Raw genomic sequence first — 8,938 nt, 5'->3', positions numbered from 1 at the left:
TATGGTGGCTCACACCTATAATCCTAGCACTTTGGGGGGCCAAGGCAGGCTGATCACTTGAGGCCAGTAGTTCAAGACCAGCCTGACCAACATAGTGAAACACTGTCTCTACTAAAAATACAAAAAAAAAAAAAAAAAAAAAAAAGCTGGGTGTGGTGTCACACACCTGTAATCACACCTACCAGGGAGGCTAAGGCACAAAAATTGTTTGAACCCTGGAGGTGGAGGTTGCAGTGAGCCATGATCGTGCCACTGCACTCCAGCCTGGGCAACAGAGTGAGACTCTGTCTCAAAAAACAAAAACAAAAACAAAAAACAAAAAACACCAACAAAAATAAATAAATAAAAATTAAAAAAAAATCAGGCTGGGCATGCTGGCTCATGCCTGTAATTCCAGCACTTTGGGAGGTTGAGGTGGGAGGACTGCTTGAGCCCAGGAGTTTAAGACCAGCTTAGGAAACACAGCAAGACCCCATCTTTACAAAAAGTTTAAAAATGAGCTAGGTGTGGTGGTGCACACCTATAGTCTGAGCTATTTGGGAGGCTGAGGGAGGAGGATCGCTTGAGCCCGAGAGTCAAGGCTACAGTGAGTTATGATTGTGTCACTGCACTGAAACCTGGGCGACAGAGTGAAACCTTGTCTCAAAAAACAAAACAACAAAATCACACTGCCCAGTCACAGAAAGAAATGGCAATAATGGGCCGGGCGCGGTGGCTCACGCCTGTAATCCCAGCACTTTGGGAGGCCGAGGCGGGCGGATCACAAGGTCAGGAGATCGAAACCACGGTGAAACCTCGTCTCTACTAAAAATACAAAAAAAATTAGCCGGGCGCGGTGGCGGGCGCCTGTAGTCCCAGCTATTCAGGAGGCTGAGGCAGGAGAATGGCGTGAACCCGGGAGGCGGAGCTTGCAGTGAGCCGAGATCGCGCCACTGCTCCAGCCTGGGCAACAGAGCGAGACTCCGTCTCAAAAAAAAAAAAAAAAAAAAAAAAAAAGAAATGGCAATAATGAAAGCTGCCATCCCTGCCTGACAAACTAGTCTGATTCTTCTCTAAGACAAATTCGCAAAATGACTAAACTGGGTTGCAAAAAGCTGGGGGAAGTTTAAACAGAATAGCTTTGCTATCATTCGGGAAAAAAGAACTTGGGAGGCCGAGACGGGCGGATCACGAGGTCAGGAGATCGAGACCATCCTGGCTGACACGGTGAAACCCCGTCTCTACTAAAAATACAAAAAACTAGCCGGGTGTGTTGGCGGGCGCCTGTAGTCCCAGCTACTGGGGAGGCTGAGGCAGGAGAATGGCGTAAACCCGGGAGGCGGAGCTTGCAGTGAGCTGAGATCCGGCCACTGCACTCCAGCCTGGGCGACAGAGCGAGACTCCGTCTCAAAAAAAAAAAAAAAAAAAAAGCTAGGTCACCCTGACGTGGCTAATATTTGTATTGTAAATGCAATTCAGAGTACATTCTTCCTATTATCAGATAAGAAAAAATAGTGTGGAATGCAAGAGTTGTCTGCACTACTTTTGTATTCTCACTTCTGCTTTAGAGAAGGAAGTTCTTTTAGCATGCTAAGAGAGACAGTTAATATTCAAATTAATCGGAGAAAGGTCTCTCCTTTGAAGTCTCTAGCTTCTTTAGAGACGATGCTAGACACCAGCAGAGGTCTGTATGAGGAGGAAAACCCGACAACATGGGACCGAAGAGTGCCCATCCGCGGCGAATCGGAAGATTACCCAAGAGAAAAGTGTTTTGCGCCACCCTCTGGACTTTTTGTGTATATCTGATGCTACTAATTGATACTAATATGATTGATAATGAACTACACCAGCACACCACGGCTTGATAATGGATCCCACGTGAATACCATTACACACTTTGAGGGACACAGCAATGAGGTTACGCAATAAATCTAAGTCTTGGATACAAGAAATAGAAACGATGGGTGTCAAAACATATGCCAAATAGAACTGAAACTCGGCAATGTACACATTCCGAACTAATAAATATCCCCTGAACTTCCATTAAAAATGAATGTCATCTCAGCAGGACGCGGTGGCTCACCCCTGTAATCCCAGCACTTTGGGAGGCCGAGGCGGGCGGATCACGTGAGGTCAGGAGATCGAGACCAGCCTGACCAACATGGTGAAACCCCGTCTGTAATAAAATACAAAAATTAGCTGGCCGTGGTGGTGTGTGCCTGTAATCCCAACTACTCGGGAGGCTGAGGCAGGCGAATCGCTTGAACCCGGGAGGTGGAGGTCGCATTGAGCCGAGATTCTGCCACTGCAGTCTGGGTGACTGAGCCAGACTCTGTCTCAAAAAAGAAAAAAAAGAAAGAAAAAAATGAATGTAATCTCCTTTTAATTTTAAACGGAGCTTTTCAAAAATTCTGGGTTTTAACTCCAAGGGCTTCCTTCTGTGTTGTATAACTAGTTGGGGAGAGGACAGCACCATTCACTTAAATGTCAGTGGGAATCACATTTAAGTAAAAGGAAAAGGAAATCAGTATATCAAAGACACGTATGCATCCCCATGTTTATTGCAGTTTATTCCTTCTTGGACGTCTCCTGAATTTCCTATAGAGGTGAAGCTATCTCTGCCTTAAGGAAAAATGAAGTGCCTAATACTGCTTATAATAAGGTTGCTTTTCCAGATTTAGCTTCTCCACCCGATTTTCGCACGAGCCATACTGAACTACTTCATGTTTCCATACTCATGTTTTGTTCCAGCTACACTGAATTACTTAACATCCAGCACACTGCCAAGCTCTTTTCTCCCGCTTCTGCGGTTTGCACAAGTTGTTTCCTTTGCCAAGCAAATTCTTCCCCACCTCCCTACCCCTTGCCTAAACTCTTCTTTCGGGCGTAGAAAGAAATATCGCTTCTGGGTAACCTTTGTCTAATAATGAAATACCTAAGACACATTGAGAACGTACTGCAAAACACTTTTCTCTTGGGTAATCTCCCAATTCGCCGCGGATGGGCACTCTTCGGTCCCATGTTGTCGGGTTTTCCTCCTCACTGTTCTAAGTTCTTCCACAGAGATTCACTTTTATAATTATCAGGAAAATTGGGCTTCTTTTTTATTTTATTTTTTTTTTTAATTTTTGAGATGGAGTCTAGCTCTGTCGCCCATGCTGGAGTGCAGTGGTGCGATCTTGGATCACTGCAACCTCCGCCTCCCAGGTTCAAGCGATCCTCCTGCCTCAGCCTCTCAAGTAGCTGGGATGACAAGCGTGCGCCACCACGCCCGGGTAATTTCTGTATTTTTAGTAGAGACGGAGTTTCATCTTGTTAGCCAGGCTGGTCTTGAATTCCTGACCCCAAGTGATCCTCCCACCTTGGTCTCCCAAAGTGCTGGGATTACAGGCATGAGCCACCGCGCCCGGCCTGGATTCACTTTTATAGTTATCAGGAAAACTGTAGGAAGTGTTAATAGGTAAAAGGACCCCGTTTCATAGGTAAGGAAACTGAGGCACAGAGAGAGAGGGAGTTTCTAAAATAGTGTTATACAGGTGGACTATAAACTGTGTAGTAAAGAAAAGAAATGAAGACAGGAAGGAATGATTGCGAGAAAATGGTAAGAAAAAGGCGTCAGAAGTGGGGGAGGCCGGAGATGCGCTGCGCCGGTCGGCGTTCAGGCCGTCCTCGGACCCAGGCCCAGAGAATCGTGTCCGTGTTTCAGAGGGTGGCGGCTGCAGCTTTGTCTCAGCGAAGGCCACTGCACTGCGGCCGAGTGCCGCAAGAAACCTCGGCTTTCCCTGACTCTGCACCCGTAACTTCACCTGCAACGCAATCCGAAGGCGAAGGCGGCAAATCCCGACGGCCCCGCGCGGCCGGAAGCCTCGCGCCCAAGACTCCCCAGCGCCCAAGACTCCCCAGCACCCTAGCGCGCTGGCTGCGAAGGCGGCGGGAAACGCCTCCGCGTCCCTCCCAAAAGCCCCGGAGAGGGAGAGGGGCGTGGCTGAGACAGGCCCCGCCCACGCGCGCGGGGCCCCTCGGCAACCGGCACAACACAACAAAATGGCCGTCGCGCCGCTGCGCGCCTGAGGAAAGAGCCCCAACGTCTTCCGCTCCGCCTCAGCCTGCGGGACTGCTCGGCTCGGCTCCTAGGCAGTGAGCGTCAGACCTGGTCGAGCCCGTTCTCCGGCGTCCAACCCGAGCGGTGGGAGCCGGAGGCAAAGGCGGGAAGGCCGGAACCGGGCGTGGGGTGGGCCGGCTTGGGATGGATTCGGGGCGGGGGCGCATGTCTGGGAATTGGGATTGGACGGGAAAGAGGGGAGGGCCCGGAACGGGCGTGGGGCAGTGGATGAAGGAGGGAGGTTTGGATGGGAAGAGGTGAGGACGGCGGGGGCGATTGGGGATGAAGAACCAGAGCGTGGGGAGGTGTGGAAGTTAGGGTGCGGCGCCCAGAAGGTTGTGCGTCCTGCTACCTGAGCTGAGGGGAGAGCTGGGATGTGCCAGCTGTCTGTGGGGAGTGAGCGGGAGAAAGGACAGTTTGGGCGTCCTGACGGGTTGTCACGGTATCGGACGGACTACAGTGCGTGGAGAAAGATGACAGGATGTGGGGACGAAATGCTAAAAGGAGGGGAAGAGCAAACACTTCCGTTATATTCGTTAAGGGACTAGTGAATTTTGAAGCCAGGCAAACTTGGGCTCAAACCTCAATTCTGCCACCTTGTGTAACTTAACCGCGTCTGTGATCCTTGGCATGTGTCTGAGCCTTCCTGATCATGTTTCCTCATTGTCCAAATAATTGCGAATCACGTTTGGGCGTTCACTATTTGTCAGATCCAGTTTTAAGCACTTTGCACGTATTAACCTCATTTAGAATTTAAAATAACTTGTATGAGGTTATCATTCTCACTTAAAAAGTGATAGCACTGAGGACCAGAGAGGTTAAGTAATTTGCCTAAAGTCACACAGTGAGTGGAAAGTCAGAATGTGAACTCAGGCTGTTTCGTTCCAGAATCCAGGCTTTTAATTGTTCAGATACATTGCCACTTGTAAATGAGGTTAGTAATTCTGATCCTATACAGCTAAATCTTTGAGGATTTAAATTTGGTATTGTCTAGAGTGTTTAGTACAGTCCTTCAGTCAACAAATATTTATTGTCTATAGAACAACAGACGAGACCTCTGCTCTCTTGTAGCTTATAGTCTAGAAGGAGAAACAGGCAACAATTAAGTAGTTTCACAAATAACTCTTTTAAAATGCTATGAAGGAGACTGCTTAGTGCAGAGATCATGGGTAATTGGGAGACAAAATCTTATACATCTTGAGCTTAGATCCTAGCATGGTTCTTCCTACATAAAAGTTGCTCAATAAAATTGAATAATTAATGGAAAGAGATGGGAAGCTTGAGTTTTAGGGTATCTGAGCAGAAGAGAGATGGGAGAAGGGGATTCAGGCTTTTTATCTGAGCAGAAGAGAGATGGGAGAGGGGGATTCAGGCTTTTAATAGGTGGAAAAGGACACGGGGGCCAGAGTATTAGGACGGAAGGGCAAATAGGCAGGCAGTTGGGTTGCGATGAAGAGGAATGGGTGGAGGTTTGAGTATTTTGTTTAGGGAGGGGAGTAATTGGAGGTCAGCATATTGGAACGCATTAGGATGTCAGGGTATTTTCTGGGATGAAGAGAGATGAGCAGCTTGGGAAGTCTGGATGGATAGAGAAAGGCTGAGTCTGGGCACAGGAAAGAACCATAGAGAAGTGGGGGAGACTATTACTGTGTTGGGGAACTGGGATAGAATTTGTGGGCAAATTGGCAGTCAGAATGGGATAAAGAAGAGTGGGAGGCAGAGGTGGACAGCACAGAATGGGGGAATTGGCTTTGGAAAGAAAAATGATTGGAGACTTTGCAGAGGAATAGGAATCAGGATATTTGAAAGGAGGAGAAGGTTAAGGAAGGAAAGTATTTCAGTAGGTCAGAGGGTATGGGATGAAGTAGACTTGGAGGGAAAGTACTGAAATCCAATTAAAGGGCTAAGGAGAGGGATATGGGGGTTAAGAAATGGGGATGGGTATTTGCATATTAGGGAGTCTGTAGAGAGACAGAAGGAAGTCTGCCTTATTTGGAGATCAGAGAAGATGGGAAGTTAGGAAAGTTAGGAAAGGCTGGATGGAGGTGGAGTTTGCAGTCTCTACTAAGCTGTGATGGACTGAATTGTTAGATCAGAGCAAGTATCTGGGTTTATAGGTGGCAGGACGGGTAATGTTTTGTTGCCTGGACATAAATTCTGATTATCATGTCATTCCAATGGCTTTCTCTTGCTCTGCAGACAACCTTTAAAATACAACTGTAGCTCTGAACTTTGCTTTTTTTTTTTTTTTTTCTCTTTATCCTGCTCCTTCACTCGCCCTAGCCTACCTCTCAGCTGTCTTCATTTTTTCCATTGCTTGCTTGGTCTTTGTTCATGTGATTGCAGACAACATCCTAGGATCAAACTACATCCTCATCTCTCCCTTAAAATTATAATTCAGCATTTCAACCTCCAGGCAGTAGCCTATGAAATAATGCCAGCCATTCTCAAACACTGTAAACCCATAAGCCCACTTCACTGAGTTAGCTATTCTCTGAGACCAATTACATATATCTTGTTTCAATGTTAAAGCTTTACAGAAGTTGTGGCAAGCAAGGGTTTAAGTCTATGAATGAGTAAGCCTGACTTTTACTAATCAGGAGAGGTAATAAAGGACCTCATGATAGTCTGGTGAGACCTAAGGGGTCTTGGTCATTAGGATGTAAAAACTACAGGCTGGGCACAGTGGCTCACACCTGTAATCCCAGCACTTTGAGAGGCTGAGGCGGGAAGATCACTTGAGCCCAGGAGTTCAAGACCAACCTGGGAACTATAGTGAGACCCTATCTCTACAAAAAATAAAAAATTAGCTGAACATGGTCTTATGCTGCTGTAGTCCCAGCTACTCAGGAGGCTGAGGTAGGAGGATCACTTGAGCCCAGGAGGGCAAGGTTGCTGTGAGCCGTGAGCATGCCCCTATACTCCAGCCTGGGCGACAGAGAAAGACCTTGCCTAAGGGGGAAAAAAACCCCCAACTACATACTATATATACTATAATAAATGTCGTCTATTAATCCATTTAATTAGGAATAAGATTTTACCTAAGCACATGCCTCTTAGCTTTTCTCAAATTTTAGCGTATTCTTATTTAGAAGGAGAATGCCAGTGCAGTTTAGCAACATCAATAGTATTACTGAGGACTGGGTGCAGTGGCTGTAATCCCAGCACTTTTGGAGGCCGAGGTGGGTGGATCATCTGAGGTCGGGAGTTTGAGACCAGCCTGGCCAACATGGGGAAACCTCATCTCTACTAAAAATAAAAACATTAGTCAGGCATGGTGCCATACACCTGTAATCCCAGTTACTCGGTAGGTTGAAGTGGGAGAATCACTTGAACCTGGGAGGCAGAGGTTACAGTGATCCAAGATCACTCCAGCCTGGGCAACCGAGTGAGACTCTGTCTCAAAAAAAGAAAAAAATAGTATTACTGAGACTACAGATTAAACAAACTCAATTTCTCCCATTATACGCTCACAACATGATCCTGTAGGATTTTCCCCCACACATTAAGCAAGCAGTCAGTTCTGCAGTGGTAGGCACCACAGGGCTGTCCTCTAGTTCAGTTCAGTTCTGACACTGTCTACCTGGAGACAGTGTCACATCCCTCAGGTTGAAGGCTGGCTCACAAGACTGCCCCCAAGTTTTGATGCCAACGGTAGGCCTCAGTTTTACCTGTGCTTCTGACTGACCAGCTATAAATGAGAGTTCCCACAACTCCTTCCTTGGGTTTGATTAATTTGCTAGAGCAGTTCACAGAACTCAGGAAGCACTTACTTACATTTACTGGTTTGTTATAAAAGGTATTACAAAGGATATAGATGAAAAGATGCATAGTGTAAGGCAGGTGGAAAGGGGCGTAGAGCTTCCACGCCCTCTCTGGGTGGATTCCCCTCCAGGACCCCCTCCGTGTCCAGCTATCTGGATGCTCCCCAAACCCAGTCTTTTAAATTTTTACGGAGGCTTCATTATGTAGGCCTGATTGATTACATCACTGGCCATTGGTGATCAACTCAACCTTTAGCCCCTCTCCCCTCCCTCTTTCTAGTGACCAGCCATGATCCTGAAGCTGCCTAGAGGTGGCTAGCCATCGGTCAACTCATTAGCATACAAAAAGACACTTATGACAGCAAAAGAGACTTAAGACTAAGTATGTATTTCATAATATTAAAATTACTAAAAGACTTTTTTCCATGGCAAAATTGTGTTATAAGGCACAGAAATTGTTTACCACGCTTGAAATTTGGACCAAAAGCTTTGTGGAAATGGCATAAATAGCAGTTAATGTGACTTGGGGGAGTTTTTCTGATCCATATATATAGTTTAATACGAGAAAATGAAGCAAAAAGTACAGATACATTTAAGTTCACAGTTTAAAGAACAGGTTGAAGGCCAGGTGTGGTAGCTCACGTCTGTAATCCTAACACTTTGGGAGGCACAGGTGGGAGGATTGCTTGAGATCAGGAGTTCGAGATCGGCCTGGACAACATAGTGAAACCCTGTCTCCAAAAAAATTAAAATAAAGTACAGATTGATTATCTTTTATCCAAAATGCTTGCTACCAAAAGTGTCTTGCATTTTGGATTTTTTCAGATTTTGGAATATTTGCATTATACTTACTTATATTTTTTATATTTATATTTAAATATTTCAGATTTTCAGATTTGGAGTGCTTAACCTGTAGTGAATGAGGCTATTGGCATGGGACATTTGGCTATATTGTAATGTATGTGAAATAATAATTAACTTTTTAAAAGCAAAAAGTGTGACAGGTTTTTATTCCCTTCAGACTATTCACCTTGAGAGACCAGATCATGGTATCAGAGATCCTTTCTTTGTATAAAATTTTCTGGGTTACCTT

At 46.0% G+C, this 8,938-nt stretch overlaps 1 protein-coding gene across 20 annotated transcripts in view; it reads left to right on the top strand.

Annotated features, from left to right (window-relative positions):
- The first annotated feature begins 4,003 nt into the window (after positions 1-4,003).
- The window catches only part of CNTRL (centriolin), a 96,188-nt gene continuing 91,253 nt past the window's right edge, over positions 4,004-8,938 (top strand). For 13 of the 20 annotated variants that reach the window (XR_012424419.1, XR_012424418.1, XR_012424420.1 and 10 more), the window contains exon 1: positions 4,004-4,165. The gene's annotated coding sequence lies outside the window, so the exon portion shown is untranslated. Of the gene's footprint in view, positions 4,211-8,125; positions 8,228-8,938 lie in introns of all 20 variants that reach the window. The other 7 variants (XM_074016676.1, XM_074016680.1, XM_074016678.1 and 4 more) reach the window with 3 other exon arrangements.

Source organism: Macaca fascicularis, chromosome 15 (assembly GCF_037993035.2).
Source record: "Macaca fascicularis isolate 582-1 chromosome 15, T2T-MFA8v1.1".
Classification (NCBI taxonomy): domain Eukaryota; kingdom Metazoa; phylum Chordata; class Mammalia; order Primates; family Cercopithecidae; genus Macaca; species Macaca fascicularis.
Note: the sequence above shows the minus strand (reverse complement) of the source record. Positions and strands in the feature narration are given on the sequence as shown.